The 15,607-nt window shown below is 48.5% G+C and overlaps 1 protein-coding gene across 1 annotated transcript in view; it reads left to right on the top strand.

Annotated features, from left to right (window-relative positions):
• Window positions 1-2,526: 2,526 nt before the first annotated feature.
• RAB5C (RAB5C, member RAS oncogene family) overlaps window positions 2,527-15,607 on the top strand; it is a 36,423-nt gene continuing 23,342 nt past the window's right edge. Inside the window, exon 1 of the mRNA XM_056549170.1 lies at window positions 2,527-2,673. The gene's annotated coding sequence lies outside the window, so the exon portion shown is untranslated. The remainder of the gene's footprint in view (window positions 2,674-15,607) is intronic.

Below are 15,607 nucleotides of genomic sequence, written 5' to 3'. Positions count from 1 at the left end.
GTACCGGGCAGCAGAGACGTTCCGGAGCGACGGGGACACCCCGGGGACGCGGCGACAGCAATGGAGGGCGACATCCAGGGCAGCGGTAACGAGAGGTGACGGGTCCGGAGTGGCGGGGACACATGAGTACAACTTCCTATACCAGTGGTCTTCAACCTGCGGACCTCCAGATGTTGCAAAACTACAACTCCCAGCATGCCCGGACAGCCAACGGCTTGAGGACTGCAGGTTGAAGATCACTGCCCTATACTTTACATTGTATTTGGTTCAGAATCTTTATTTTCTAGATTTTTATGCTTTAAAATTGGGTGCGTCTTATATGACGAAAAATACATTACGTTACGTGATATCACACCTGCCTGCCCTATGGAATTTATGATCATATATTTTGTCGCGGATCTGCGGCAGGTTCCTTGTTAAAGAGAGCACCCTGCTGGTTCATCCTCCATATGACAAGAACACGTTAGGGCTTACACTAGACAATACATCAGTGTTTCCCAACCAGGGTGCCGAAGGCTGTCCGGGCATGCTGGGAGTTGTAGTTTTGCAACAGCTGGAGGCACCCTGGTTGGGAAACACTTTGAAATAAATAATATTCAACTGTCTCACTACCTGCACCTAAAGCGGTCAGCAAAACAAAAAACAACGAGCCCCATCCATCACAATGACTCCTGTAATCAGTATTGGCCATGCTATCTAGGTTACTGCAGCCCCCTCTTTTCTCTGATCGCCCTCCCCATGACATGATAAAAGGGTTCCAAGAGGTTAACGCGGTACTCCGGTGGAAAACTTTTTTTTTTTTTTTTATCAACTGGTGCCAGAAAGTTAAACAGATTTGTAAATGACTTCTATTAAAAAATCTTTACCCTTCCAGTACTTTTTAGCAGCTGTATGCTACAGAGGAAATTATTTTCTTTTTGAATTTCTCTATTGTCTTGTCCACAGTGCTCTCTGCTGACACCTCTGTCCGTGTCAGGAACTGTTCAGAGCAGCATAGGTTTGCAATGGGGATTTTCTCCTGCTCTGGACAGTTCCTGATACGGACAGAGGTGTCAGCAGAGAGCACTGTGGACAAGACAAAAAAGAAATTAAAAAAGAAAAGAATTTCCTCTGTAGCATACAGCTGCTAAAAAGTACTGGAAGGGTAAAGATTTTTTTTTATAGAAGTAATTTACAAATCTGTTTAACTTTCTGGCACCAGTTGATTTAAAATAAAAATGTTTCCCACCAAAGTACCCCTTTAACCTTTCTAATATACTTCATAAGAAAATGTTATCTCCTTTTTATAGAAATCATGGCTTATAAAAAAAAAGACCACTAGGGTCCCCATACCATCCAGAACATAATACTGTCCGGCTGCAGCATCATCTTTGTCCCAGCTGAAGTTCAGGAAGTGAGGGCAGGACTAGCACCAGTTTTTCCCAACCAGTGTGCCTCCAGCTGTTGCAAAACTACAAAACTCCCAGCATGCCCAGACAGCCAATGGCCGGGCATTCTGGGAGTTGTAGTTTTGCAAAAGCTAGAGTCACGCTGTTTGGAAAACACTGTACTAGGGACATGCCAAAAGTTTTGATCGGTCGGGGTCTAGATGTTCAGACCAATAGGAAGATCAAGCTAGAAAGAGTGTAGAGAAGTCTGTGCCAAAAGTGTCCTCTCCTGGTTCTGCCACCCGCTTCTTGACACTGTTTTTGGCGATCATTTTGGTTTTGAACCCCCCCCCCCACCCCCTCTTCCCCCCCACCTACAGTTCTGCGGGCATCAAAGACAAGGTGGTGTAGACTTGGGGTAATCCATGAGAAAAGTGCTCCAGCACGTGGTACGTAGGCACACGCAGCGTTTTTTTGGGGGGCAAAAAACACTGTGGCGTCTCCATAGACGACAATGCATTTCCGCGCAGATTCCGCAAAAAGAAATTTAAATTACATGTCGAGTTTTTCTGCGGAGACCGGAACGAGAATTTCTGCAGCATGTTTCCGCTGTGGGCACAGTGCAGCAGAATGCCATTGAAAGCAAAGGGACTCTGCTGCAACAGAATTTCCAGGTGGAATTCTTTCCGCTGTATTCCACTCAGAAATCCTGCTGCGTGAATGGGGGACACCAAGATAAATGCACTACGGTTCTAACATCGGCATTTTTGGGTAGTTTTTTTTTTCTAACTATGAAAGACTGTCGAACGCTCAAAAAGAATTACGATTTACACTAAAAGTTTTTTTTTTTTAAAGAAACAACACAAGTACAAAAGGAAAAAGAAAATGTCAATTTAAATAAAGTTGCAACTCTTCAAAATTAAAAATACATAAATAAATAAACATATACATAAATCCTGCGTTATTTTTCAGGATCCATTACTGACACGATCATGCCAAGTTGAAAAGCTCAATCACTAGACTTCCTCTCCGGGAAACTACAAATCCCGTCCTCCCCTTTCAGGCACCATTTCCGCATTCCACCACTCCCATGACGTCATATCCGGCGCTGGTGGCGTGACTTTGACGAGCCGAGGCAGCGATTGGCCGGCGCTGCTGTCAGTTTGCACAACGCGCCAATCAGAGCGGACGACGGTGGGGTGTACCCGGAAGTGGCACGAGAAAGGCGGAAGTTGGGTTACGGAGGAGAAGGAAGAGGTGGAAAGGCTCTCCCGGCGAGAGAGAAGAGACTGATAGCAGCGGACGGGTGAGTCCGGGGCGGCGGCTGAGGCCTTGGGCCTGTTGGCTTAATTCTTGCCTGTGAGGGAGCGGTGCGGACCGTGGGGCTTGTCAGGCTGACGCCATAGGAAAGTGTTCTGGGTGGAGGTATAGGATATTGTGGCGACTATGAGGCAGCCTGCAGCACTACAAGTCCCAGCTTAGCATCCTGTGTGGCTCTAAATCAGTGGTCTCCAACCTGCGGACCTCCAGATGTTGCAAAACTACAATTCCCAGCATGCCCGGACAGCCAACGGCTGTCCGGGCATGCTGGGAGTTGTAGTTTTGCAACATCTGGAGGCCCGCAGGTTGGAGACCACTGTGGATTTATCAAGCCAGAATTCTCATATTTTTAACTATTGCTCTGCCAGTCGTTAATGGTCATGGATAGTAGGGTTGCGTATTGTTTTTGTCACATGATATCTGATGTCAAGGGTCACTTACATCCATAGCCACGACAGATAATGGCGGTGTAAACCCATAGGCGGAAATGGCGTTAAGAAGCAACCCCCCAGGACCACACAGTCGTCCTATTGCGCTTGTGACAGATCCGACCTGTCAGATTGGTTTCTACGTATAATCTGTATCCATGGCGACAGCACCATCTGTATGTATCTGGTGTAGCCTATATGTCAAGCTGAAGATATTTGTTCAACTTTGTTACAGCTGTGATTTGGCGGTAAAAAAAAAAAAAGTTAAATCGCAGAGAAGTCGCCCAAGTGCTGAGGTCCTACCTGACCATCGCGGGCACTTTCAACCAAAAACCCATCAGGGTTTACATTTTTGCTACAGACTCATCACGTCGACCATTGTTAGATAGGATGTGATATTGCAATCTTTGTGTTGCTGTGTATATCAGCTGTTTCCAATCAGGGTGCCTCCAGCTGTTGCACAACTAAAACTTCAGCGGAACATGCCGGCACTAGGAACGCTCTAAAATGCTGCATCTCCATAGACAGCGATTCATTTCCGAGTAGATTCCACAGGAAGAATTGACTTGTAAACTCTTTCTGCGGAGGCTGGAATCAGAATTTCTGTGGCAGATGTTTCTGCCGTGTGCACGGTGCAGCTGAATCCCAGTGAAAACAATGGGACGCTGCTGCAATGGGATTCAGCTGGATTCCACGCAGAAATTCTGTTGTGTAAACATGGCTTTAGAGTTGTGGTTTGGCTGCGGGGGGAAGGGAAGAAGTTTCCATTCGCTCACATTCACCTATGCCTTGCATCGAGGTTAAAGAGGTTGTCCGGCTAAAGAAACAACCTGTGATTGGTTATCAAATGTTTAATAAGGCAACTACTACAATGTTATGAGCCATAGTGCATTGATCTTCCATATGAGCTGAGCTCTTTCCCTTCTTGCTGTGACATCACATCATACTCAATGCAGGGCTCACACATCCCTACACTCCCCTTCTGTCTGCTCAGGACCAGAACATTAATGTGAAGAAGGGAGCTCCTATTACTGCTCAGGCAGCACACATTGCCCTGGTGCAATGTTTCCCGACATGGGTGCCTCCACCTCTTTGCAGAACTGATCGCATTGCAATGATATTGTGAAACAAAAGTAGAGAAACAGAAACACAGCCGCACATCCATCACTTTAGGAGGTAGAAATATCTTTAAAGGGGTACTCCGGGAAGTGTGTGTGTGTATAATATATATTGCTCAGAAAAATAAAGGGGACACTAAGATAACACATCCTAGATCTGAATGAATGAACTAATCGTATGAAATCCTTTCCTCTTTACATAGTTGAATGCGCTGACAACAAAATCATACAAAAATTATCAATGGAAATGAAATGTATCAACCCCTGGAGGTCTGGATATGGAGTCACTCAAAATCACAGTGGAAAACCCCACTACAGGCTGATCCAACTTTATGTAATGTCCTTATACAAGTCCCAATGAGGCTCAGTAGTGTGTGTGGCCTCCACGTGCCCGTATGATCTCCCTACAACGCCTGGGCATGGTCCTGATGAGGTGGAGGATGGTCTCCTGAGGGATGTCCTCCCAGACCTGGACTAAAGCATCCGCCAACTCCTGGACAGTCTGTGGTGGATGGAGCGAGACGTCCCAGATGTTCTCAATCGGATTCAAGAGAACGGGCGGCCAGTCCATAGCATCAATCCCTTCCTCTTGTAGGAACTGCTGACACACTCCAGCCACATGAGGTCTAGTATTGTCTTGTATTAGGAGGAACCCAACCGCACCAGCATATGGCCTCACAAGGGGTCTGAGGATCTCATCTCGGTACCTAATGGCAGTCAGGCTACCTCTGGTATGCACATGGAGGGCTGTGCGGCTACCCAAAGAAATGCCACCACACACAATTATTGACTCACCGCCAAAGCGGTCATGCTGGAGGATGTTGCAGGCAGCAGAACGTTCTCCACGGTGTCTCCAGACTCTGTCACGTCTGTCATATGTGCTCAGTGTGATCCTGCTTTCATCTGTGAAGAGCACAGGACGCCAGTGGTGAATTTGCCAATCTTGGTGTTCTCTGGCAAATGCCAAACGTCCTGCACGGTGTTGGGCTGTAAGCACAACCCCCACCTGTGGAAGTCGGGCCCTCATACCAACCTCATGGAGTCTGTTTCTGACCGTTTGAGTGGACACATGCACATTTGTAGCCTGCTGGAGGTCATTTTGCAGGGCTCTGGCAGTGCTCCTCCTGCTCCTCCTGGCACAAAGGTGGAGGTAGCGGTCCTGCTGCTGGGTTGTTGCCCTCCTACGGCCTCCTCCACGTCTCCTGGTCGCGCCTCCATGCTCTGGACACTATACTGACAGACACAGCAAACCTTCTTGCCACAGCTCGCATTGATGTGCCATCCTGGATGAGCTGCACTACCTGAGCCACTTGTGTGGGTTGTAGACTCCGTTTCATGCTACCACTAGAGTGAAAGCACCGCCAGCATTCAAAAGTGACCAAAACATCAGCCAGGGAGCATAGGAACTGAGAAGTGGTCTGTGGTCACCACCTGCAGAACCACTCCTTTATTGGGGGTGTCTTGCTGATTGCCTATAATTTCCACCTGTTGTCTGTTCCATGTGAAATTGATTGTCAATCAGTGTTCTTCCTGAGTGGACAGTGGGATCTCACACAAGTGTCAGTGACTTGGAGTTTGTTTTTTTGAGAAATGTGTGTCTATAATATATTTAAAGGAAAAAAAATGATATATCCAAAACCACCACACTACCTGGATATGTTCCCTCTAAACCATCCTGTCTCATAATCATGGCTCCTGTGGCCTCTGTTGTCTTTTCTGGCTGCTTGATATTCTTTGCCATCCTTCCCTCTCCTTGCCTACATCTCCCAGCAATCATTGCAGCTCTGCTTTGCCAGCCAGCTCACTCTTTCAGAGCAGCCCCCACCCTCCTACTCTGAACAGAGGTTCATTGTCTGATTGGCTGAGATCACACACACCTCCCAGCACTAAAGAGAGCATGACTAATCAGAGCAGGGCAGAAACCACATGGTCTGTGTCTCAGGAGGGTGGGGGCTGCTTTAACAGAGGGATTTGGACAGAGATGGAGTGGATGGCTGGATGATGTCATTCCCTCATTTCATGCATGTAAGTGACAACCAAAGAGGGGAAACTGCTCTATAGCTAATAGGTTGCTGAGAGGCAAAGGATGGGCTATGGGTTTAGTCCCCCGGAGTACACCATTCACTGAACATCTTTATTGTTCACATGTAGACATTATGGGGGAGATTTATCAAATCCTGTCCAGAGGAAAAGTTGCCCATAGCAACCAATCAGATCGCTCCTTTCATTTTTAACAAGGCCTCTGCAAAATGAAAGAAGCGATCTGATTGGTTGCTATGGGCAACTATTCCTTTGCACAGAATTTGATAAATCTCCCCCTGTGGCTTTTGGGACATTCTGTTAGGTTGTTTTTTTTTTTTTTTTTTTTTGCCATTGTAGTACAACAAAGGCTATTATTGGAGAATAACAGAGGTTCTTGTGTATGCCTTGTGCTTACCTCTTTTAGCTGTTGTGTCCTGCTTGGTAAAGGCTTCCTTTTGGATGTAAATTAATCATTGAAGTGATTCTGTAATTCATAGTTTGTAAGTTGAAAGTCCATCCAGTTTAAAGATGATGTCCAGTGCCAATCCCTTTATCCTCTATCCAGGATAGGAGATGAATGTCTGATAGCGGGGCCCTGACTTGGCCCCGACTCTGCACTGCTAGAGTGCCTTTCATACCCACCACGTCTTTAACTTATAACCCTATTGGTAGTATTTCATTTCAGCTGCATTTTTCACACATTTACCATAATTTCTGTAAAAAGACACCTTACCATGATTTGCACAATTGCGGTAAAACTGAACCTTTTTTGCCCAACTGAATAAATGCTGCAAGAAATCCAATGTGAACACAACCTAGTGGGAGGTGTATAATTACTGTATATCCTGATCCCATAGAGATAGCAGCAGTATACAGAGTGTAGTTAAACACCCCCTCTCCAGCTCTCTGTATACTGCTGCTATCTCTATGGGATTAGGATACATAGTAGTTATACACCTCCCCTCCAGCTCTATCTGTATACTGCTGCTATCTCTATGGAATCAGGATACATAGTAGTTATACACCTCCCCTCCAGCTCTATCTGTATACTGCTGCTATCTCTATGGGATTAGGATACATAGAGCTGGAGGGGAGGTGTATAACTACTATGTATCCTAATCCCATAGCGATAGCAGCAGTATACAGATAGAGCTGGAGGGGAGGTGTATAACTACTATCTGTATACTTCTGCTATCGCTATGGGATCAGGATATATAGAAGTTATACACCTCCCCTCCAGCTCTATCTGTATACTGCTGCTATCTCTATGGAATCAGGATACATAGTAGTTATACACCTCCCCTCCATCTCTATCTGTATACTTCTGCTATCTCTCTGGGAGTAGGATACATGGTAGTTATACACCTCCTCTCCAGCTCTATCTGTATACTGCTGCTATCTCTATGGGCACAGGATATGTAGTAGTTATACACCTCCCCTCCAGCTCTCTCTGTATACTACTGCTATCTCCATGGAATTAGGATACATAGAGCTGGAGGGGAGGTGTATAACTACTATTTATCCTAATCCCATAGAGATGGCAGCAGTATACAGATAGTAGTTATACACCACCTCATCAGCTTTCTGTATACTGCGGCTATCTCTATGGGATTAGGATACATAGTAGTTATACACCTCCCCTCCAGCTCTATGTATCCTAATTCCATGGAGATAGCAGCAGTATACAGAGAGAGCTGGAGGGGAGGTGTATCACTACTATGTATCCTAATCCCATAGAGATAGCAGCAGTATACAGAAAGCTGATGAGGTGGTGTATAACTACTATCTGTATACTGCTGCTATCTCTATGGGATTAGGATAAATAGTAGTTATACACCTCCCCTCCAGCTCTATGTATCCTGATCCCATAAAGATAGCAGTAGTATACAGAGAGAGCTGGAGGGGAGGTGTATAACTACTACATATCCTGAGCCCATAGAGATGGCAGTATATAAAAAGAGCTGGAGGGGAGGTGTATAACTACTACATATCCTGTGCCCATAGAGATAGCAGCAGTGTACAGATAGAGCTGGCAAGGAGGAGTCTGGGAGTCATCATATAGTTTACAGAAAGTCAGTTGACCCAAGACTGAAAACTTCCCCTGATACATTGAACACTGATTTTCTGTGGGTTAGGCTGGTGATTACATGACCCAGTTACATAAGCCTCCAGTCCGGAGCTGTAATGCACAATTTAATATCTGAACACCTTCCTGTTTTCTTGTCTTCGTGGTCACGTTCTTGTTGATGTTTTCGTGTTCCCGGAGTGACACACCACACATGAAGGTTGTAGGTGATTTCTTCCTTGTTACTGTAACTTTACACCTGTCTGGACGACTCGTGAACATTGGTCGCGCGTCGCTGGCTGCCGGACAAGTTTATTTATTTTCTTCCCCCATCAGCTGACGCAAGAACTTACTGAGAAGGATCTTCAGAGAGTGATTCAGAACCCGGCGGAACTTGTGTTCTCCAGATTTAGCCAAGATTTATGACTGGACATGACGGGCGCAGATTTACTTCTCCTCTGACGCCTGTACATGTCTATTGGGCAGCAACATTTAATCCATTGGTGATAGAAAAGTTTGTGTCATATTAAAGGGGCACTCCAGAGGGGAAGGGGAGGGTTCAGATTTTCAAATCAACTGGTGCCGGAAAATTATACAGATTTGTAAATGACTTCTATTTACAAACCTTAATCCTTCCAGTATATACAGTATATACAGCTTATACAGTATAGGGGACATTGTGCAGGAGAGATGAGCATTACCGAACTCTATCCCTATCTATCCAAGGTGCTTAAAGCTGTTGCAAAACTACAACTACCAGCATGCCCGGACAGCCAACAGCTGTCCGGGCATGCTGGTAGTTGTAGTTTGGCAACATCTGGAGGTCCACAGTTAGGAGACCATTGCTATATACCAGTGATGGCGAACCTTTTTGAGCCAAAGTGCCCAAACCGTAATGAACGCCAACTTTTTTTTCCCCTCAAAGTGCCAGCACAGCAATTACATCAGAATAGTTCCCCCCACATTAGGTTGGCATTATGTTCAACCCCCCCCCCCCCCCCCACGTTAGGTTGGCACTATGCCCCCCCCCCCCCCCACGTTAGGTTTGCTCTATGTTCCCCCCCCCCCCACGTTAGGTTGGCTCCGTGTTCCCCCCCCCCCCCACGTTAGCTCTATGTTCCCCCCCCCCCCCACGTTAGATTGGCTCTATGTTCCCCCCCCCCCCTCCCCACGTTAGGTTGGCTCTACGTTCCCCCCCCCCCCCCACGTTAGGTTGGCTCTATGTCCCCCCCCCCCCCCCCCAACGTTAGGTTGGCTCTATGTCCCCCCCCCCCCCCCACGTTAGGTTGGCTCTATGTCCCCCCCCCCCACGTTAGGTTGGCTCTATGTCCCCCCCCCCACGTTAGGTCGGCTCTATGTTCCCCCCCCCCCCCACACGTTAGGTTGGCTCTATGTTCCCCCCCCCCCCCCACGTTAGGTTGGCTCTATGTTCCCCCCCCCCCCCCACGTTAGGTTGGCTCTATGTCCCCCCCCCCCCCCCCCCCACGTTAGGTTGGCTCTATGTTCCCCCCCCCCCCACGTTAGGTTGGCTCTACGTTCCCCCCCCCCACGTTAGGTTGGCTCTATGTCCCCCCCCCCCCACGTTAGGTTGGCTCTATGTTCCCCCCCCCCCCACACACACGTTAGGTTGGCTCTATGTTCCCCCCCCCCCCCACGTTAGGTTGGCTCTATGTTCCCCCCCCCCCCCCACGTTAGGTTGGCTCTATGTTCCCCCCACCACGTTAGGTTGGCTCTATGTTCCCCCCCCCCCACCACGTTAGGTTGGCTCTATGGTTCCCCCCCCCCCACCACGTTAGGTTGGCTCTATGTTCCACCTCCCCCCCCCCACCACGTTAGGTTGGCTCTATGTTCCACCCCCCCCCCCCCACCACGTTAGGTTGGCACTATGTTCCCCCCCCCACGTTAGGTTGGCACTATGTTCCCTCCCCCTCACCACGTTAGGTTGGCACCATGTTCCCCCCCCCCCACCCCACATTAGGTTGGCACCATGTTCCCTCCCCCCCCCCCCCCACATTGGGTTGGCAGTCCAGTCGTCCCCCCCCCCACCACCACCACATTTGGGTTGGCAGTCCAGTCCCCCCCACAGACATACAGCCTTGTAGTGTATGTCTTGAGGCTGTATACCTGTGTACTTCCTCACAGTGCTCCGTCCACCGCTCCTCCGCTCAGGGGTCACAACCTACTGCTATGGCCTATAGGGACCAAAGGAGCAGTGGTCGGAGCACTGAAGCTGAAGTGTAGCAGGTAACTTACCATGCTGGCCAGCGCGCGTCCTCCTCGATGCTCCACTCCTCCGTTCCTATGGACGCGCGCAGGGACACCAGGCCATAGAAAGGTAACCGGGACATCCATATGAAATTTACAATTGCGTCCACAGAGCTACTACCAGCTGGTGCCAGAAAGTCAAACAGATTTGTAAATTACTTCTATTTCAAAATCTTAATCCTTCCAGTACTTATCAGCTGCTGTATGCTCCACAGGAAGTTGTGTAGTTCTTTCCAGTCTGACCACAGTGCTCTCTGCTGACACCGCTGTCCTAGCTGTACCCTATCTTTTAATTGGCTCGCTAACCAGGTATCTGATATATACTTCAGCTTCTTGATAGGTTTTCTGGGCCTTTGGTCATAGGTTAGCCTAGTGTTTCCCAACTCGGGTGCCTCTAGCTGTTGCAAAACTACAACTTCCAGCATGACCAGACGGCTATAGGCTGATGGGAAGGAAGCCTTGATTTAACTTTCAGGGACAGTGCAGATCCTCTGGAGGAATTTTTTCCAACCAGGGTGCCTCCAGCTGTTGGAAAACTACAACTCCTAGCATGCCTGGACACCCAGATGCTGCTGCCATGAGAGGGAAACCTTGATTTACCTTTATGGGACAGTGCAGATCCTCTGAAGGAGTGTTTACCAACCAGGGTGCCTCCACTTTGCTAGGTATTCAATATTAGATCAATAGGGGTCCGATACCCAGATTTTAATGGGCGTCCAAGACCCAGATTTCCACCCATCAGCTAAGTAAAGGAGCCACAGTGCTCTGGCAAGACACACCTCCCCCTTATGGCTTACCACGTACATTATGGGCTGCCAAACATACGAGGCCTGACAGAAAGGTAAACCATAAAGAGGACATCATCACTGATATGGAACTCCTGGAATCCCCTCTTCTATTGATTTTAGATTTGTGGCTTTTACGTGTTTACCAGGCGCAGCGTCTGCTACGTGCCGGCTTAGAAGAGACTTGAGTAATTGAGCTTATCTTCACTTCCTTACGGGCAGAGGAAGTAGTGACTTGTGTTTTCTTTCCACAATCCCAGACGTGGAAAAGGAGTTGGGGGTCTTAGCTAACAGTAAGTTTAGCTGTAGTGACCAGTGTCAGGCAGCTGCTGCCAAGGCAAATAAAATCATGGGGTGCATCAATAGGGGCATAGATGACCACGACAAGGAAATAATTCTACCGCTGTACAAATCACTAGTCAGACCACACATGGAATACTGTGTACAGTACTGGTCAGACCACACATATAATACTGTGTACAGTACTGGTCAGACCACACATAGAATACTGTGTACAGTACTGGTCAGATCACACATAGAATACTGTGTACAGTACTGGTCAGACCACACATAGAATACTGTGTACAGTACTGGTCAGACCACACATAGAATACTGTGTACAGTACTGGTCAGACCACACATGGAATACTGTGTACAGTACTGGTCAGACCGCACATGGAATACTGTGTACAGTACTGGTCAGACCGCACATGGAATACTGTGTACAGTACTGGTCAGACCGCACATGGAATACTGTGTACAGTACTGGTCAGACCGCACATGGAATACTGTGTACAGTACTGGTCAGACCGCACATGGAATACTGTGTACAGTACTGGTCAGACCGCACATAGAATACTGTGTACAGTACTGGTCAGGCCGCACATATAATACTGTGTACAGTACTGGTCAGGCCGCACATGGAATACTGTGTACAGTACTGGTCAGGCCGCACATGGAATACTGTGTACAGTACTGGTCAGGCCGCACAAGGAATACTGTGTACAGTACTGGTCAGGCCGCACATGGAATACTGTGTACAGTACTGGTCAGGCCGCACATGGAATACTGTGTACAGTACTGGTCAGGCCGCACATGGAATACTGTGTACAGTACTGGTCAGGCCGCACATGGAATACTGTGTACAGTACTGGTCAGGCCGCACATGGAATACTGTGTACAGTACTGGTCAGGCCGCACATGGAATACTGTGTACAGTACTGGTCAGGCCGCACATGGAATACTGTGTACAGTACTGGTCAGGCCGCACATGGAATACTGTGTACAGAATTTAAAAGGGGTCTGGATGCATTTTTGGAGAATAACATTACTGGTTATGGATAATAGATTTATAGGGACGGAACGTTGATCCAGGGATTTATTCTGATGACATATTTGGAGTCGGGAAGGAATTTTTACCTCTAGTATGAGGGTTTTTTGCCTCCTCTGGATCAACTCAGTAGGGACTTATTAGGTTGAACTTGTTGGACTCTGGTCTTTTTTCAACCTTATGAACTATGTTATTATGTATATTACCAAAAACTGCTCACGGTCTGGGGCTGCGAAATCGAAATTTGACTTTATGTAAGACAGTTGTGTGTTTTTTTTTTTTTGTCTTCCCGTTTGTTTGTTTTTTTCTTTCTTTCTTTCCGAGTCCTTAAGGACCGGAGTATGTCCTGTCCATTCCCGGCCCCCCGCCGCTAGCCTGAGGGGAGCCAGTGCCTGATGCCTGCTGAAATCGTTCAGCAGGTATCGCGGCATATCACCCAGGGGGGTCATGATGACCCCCCCATGTTGGCGATTGCAGCGCATCGCTCGTCAATTCAGACGAGCGATGTGCTGCGATTCCGCTCGCCGGGCGGGGATCGGAGCCGGATGTCTGCTGATTTAATTCAGCAGACATCCCGGCAGTGTGCCGGAGGAGGTCTGAAGGACCTCATATACCGGCGATCGTTGCAGGGCGCCGGTAACTACTTACCGGCATTCTGCAGTGGTTCCACGTCATCAGGGTCACGTGTGACCCGGATATAGAGGGTGACTGGTGGTGTAGTAGTATACACGACCAATAACCATCCGTACTGTACTGGGGGCTGGCATTGTGGCCACCACCCTCAGTACAGTTGTGATTGGGTGGCCAAAGTGGCCACACCAATCACAGTGTAATGGGAGGGGATGGTGGGGGCTAGGAGCATGTTGCTCCGTTCTGCCCGCCATTCCACAGAGATCTGGCGAGCAGGACGGAGCCCCGTGCTGCCCACCATCCCCTCAGTGTAAAAAAAAAAAAAGTGCCCCTTGGCACAGAAATCCCCCAGGGTTAGTTTTAGATTAGGTAGGGACAGGTTAGGGTTAAAAAATTTTTTTTTTTTTTTTCAGCGTACCTCGGTGGGTGTCCGGGGGTCCGTAGCACCTTTACCTGCGTGACCCCGGCCCTGCTGGGTCGCTGCGGTCTGCCCCAGCGCAGATCATTTTATTTTATTTTTTCACCTAAGCGTGTGTGCGGACCCTCTTAGTCATAGAAGAGCGGTCCGCCAGCGTTTGTTAAAGCCCACCCGCCACTGATCAGTCCCGTAGTGCTGATCAGCGTTTTTTTTTTTTTTTGTGATGCCGGCACTTTTTTCGTGTTTTCTAGCGCTTTTTTGCACCCATAGGCGGTCCGTGCCACCAGTAGCAGGCGTGTACTGTGTGGCCGGACCGTACCTGTGTGTGCAGCCTGTCCCACCGCTGTCAGTGATTTTATCACTGATCAGCGTTTTTTTGGGGTTCAGGCGGGTGCATTTTTTTCAGGGTAAAGCGTTTTATTTTTTTTTAAATTTTTTTTGTGGGGGTCTGTGTACAAGCCACCAGCCACTGTTCTGGGCTGAGTGGCCGGACCCCCCCACTGACTTCTGCGCCCCCTGCCGCCAAAAGCGCTAATCAGTGCGCACACCACTGATTAGATAAACGCTTTTTTTGGGCGCAGGGCTTTTTTTGCGCTAGAAGTCACCTTTTTTTATTTTTATTTTTTTTTAAAGTCCCCTTTTTATTATATATTTTTTTCTGTTAGGGCGGGTTAGTTTAGTTAGGTTAGGGAGGGTTAGGGCAGGTTAGGGAGGTAGTCTCGCACCACACACAGCACATGCACCAATAGAGTTTTCCCCCCCACATACACACACACACACACCCGTATCCCCATTAGAGTAGGGAAATGGCCCGCAGAGTTTTCGGCGGAGGAGGCATATGCCATAATTGCCTCCGACACCGAGAGCGGATCAGAGGACGATGAAGACCCCACCTTCCTTATTTCATCGTCCGCCTCATCATGTAGTTCAGATGATGAGCCATCAAGGCAGTGGAGACACCGCCGTGCGGCGCCGCAAACCTCTGCCCTTGACCCTGTTCCCCATGCTAGTATGAGTCCCCCTGGCGCTCATACTAGTGAAGCCCCCCCTGCCAAGGTCACTGGTACATCGTACCGGAGAACTTGACTGGGCTGAGCCAGCGGACCACGAGCCCGTGATTCCTGAGTTTGTTGGCGACTCAGGAATCAAAATTAAAATCGCCGGGTTCACTGAAAAGGACTTTTCCGGTCATTTTTTCAGTGATGCAGCCGAAATGTGGACCTTTTGGGGCAATATTGGAGTGGGGACGTCCTGTACCAGACACCCCTCTACAGTATGGCCATGACACGTCCCCGGTTCGAGGCCATTCGGAGATGTTTGCATTATGCTGATAATGCGGCATGTCCCCCCCCCCCCCCCCCCGAACTGATCCTGCGTATGACCGCCTGTATAAAATCAGACCGGTCATCAATCACTTCGGGGCCAGATTTTGGGAGGCCTATGTCCCGGGACGAGGTCTCTATTGATGAGTCTCTCATCAGCTTTAAGGGAAGACTCTGCTTCCGGCAATACATCCCGACCAAGCGAGCGCGGTATGGCGTGAAGATGTATAAACTTTGAGACAGTACCTCCGGGTACACTTTCAAGTTTATAGTGTATGAGGCACGTGATTCCCGCATTGAACCCCCAGAATGTCCCCCCACTCTGGGTGTTAGCGGGAAAATCGTTTGGGGCCTTTTGCACCCATTGCTAGATAAAGGTTATTTACGTGGATAACTTATACTAGTATCCCTCTCCTCACATCCCTCGCCGCCAGATCCACGGTCGCTTGTGGGACAGTCCGGAAGAATCAGAGGCCTTCCGCCCCATCCCCTGCACGCTCCTATCCCCCGGGGTGAGTCCCGTGCCTTTTCCCATGA

The sequence above is a fragment of the Hyla sarda genome, chromosome 12 (genome assembly GCF_029499605.1).
Source record: "Hyla sarda isolate aHylSar1 chromosome 12, aHylSar1.hap1, whole genome shotgun sequence".
Classification (NCBI taxonomy): domain Eukaryota; kingdom Metazoa; phylum Chordata; class Amphibia; order Anura; family Hylidae; genus Hyla; species Hyla sarda.
This window is presented reverse-complemented; position numbering and strand designations above follow the sequence as displayed.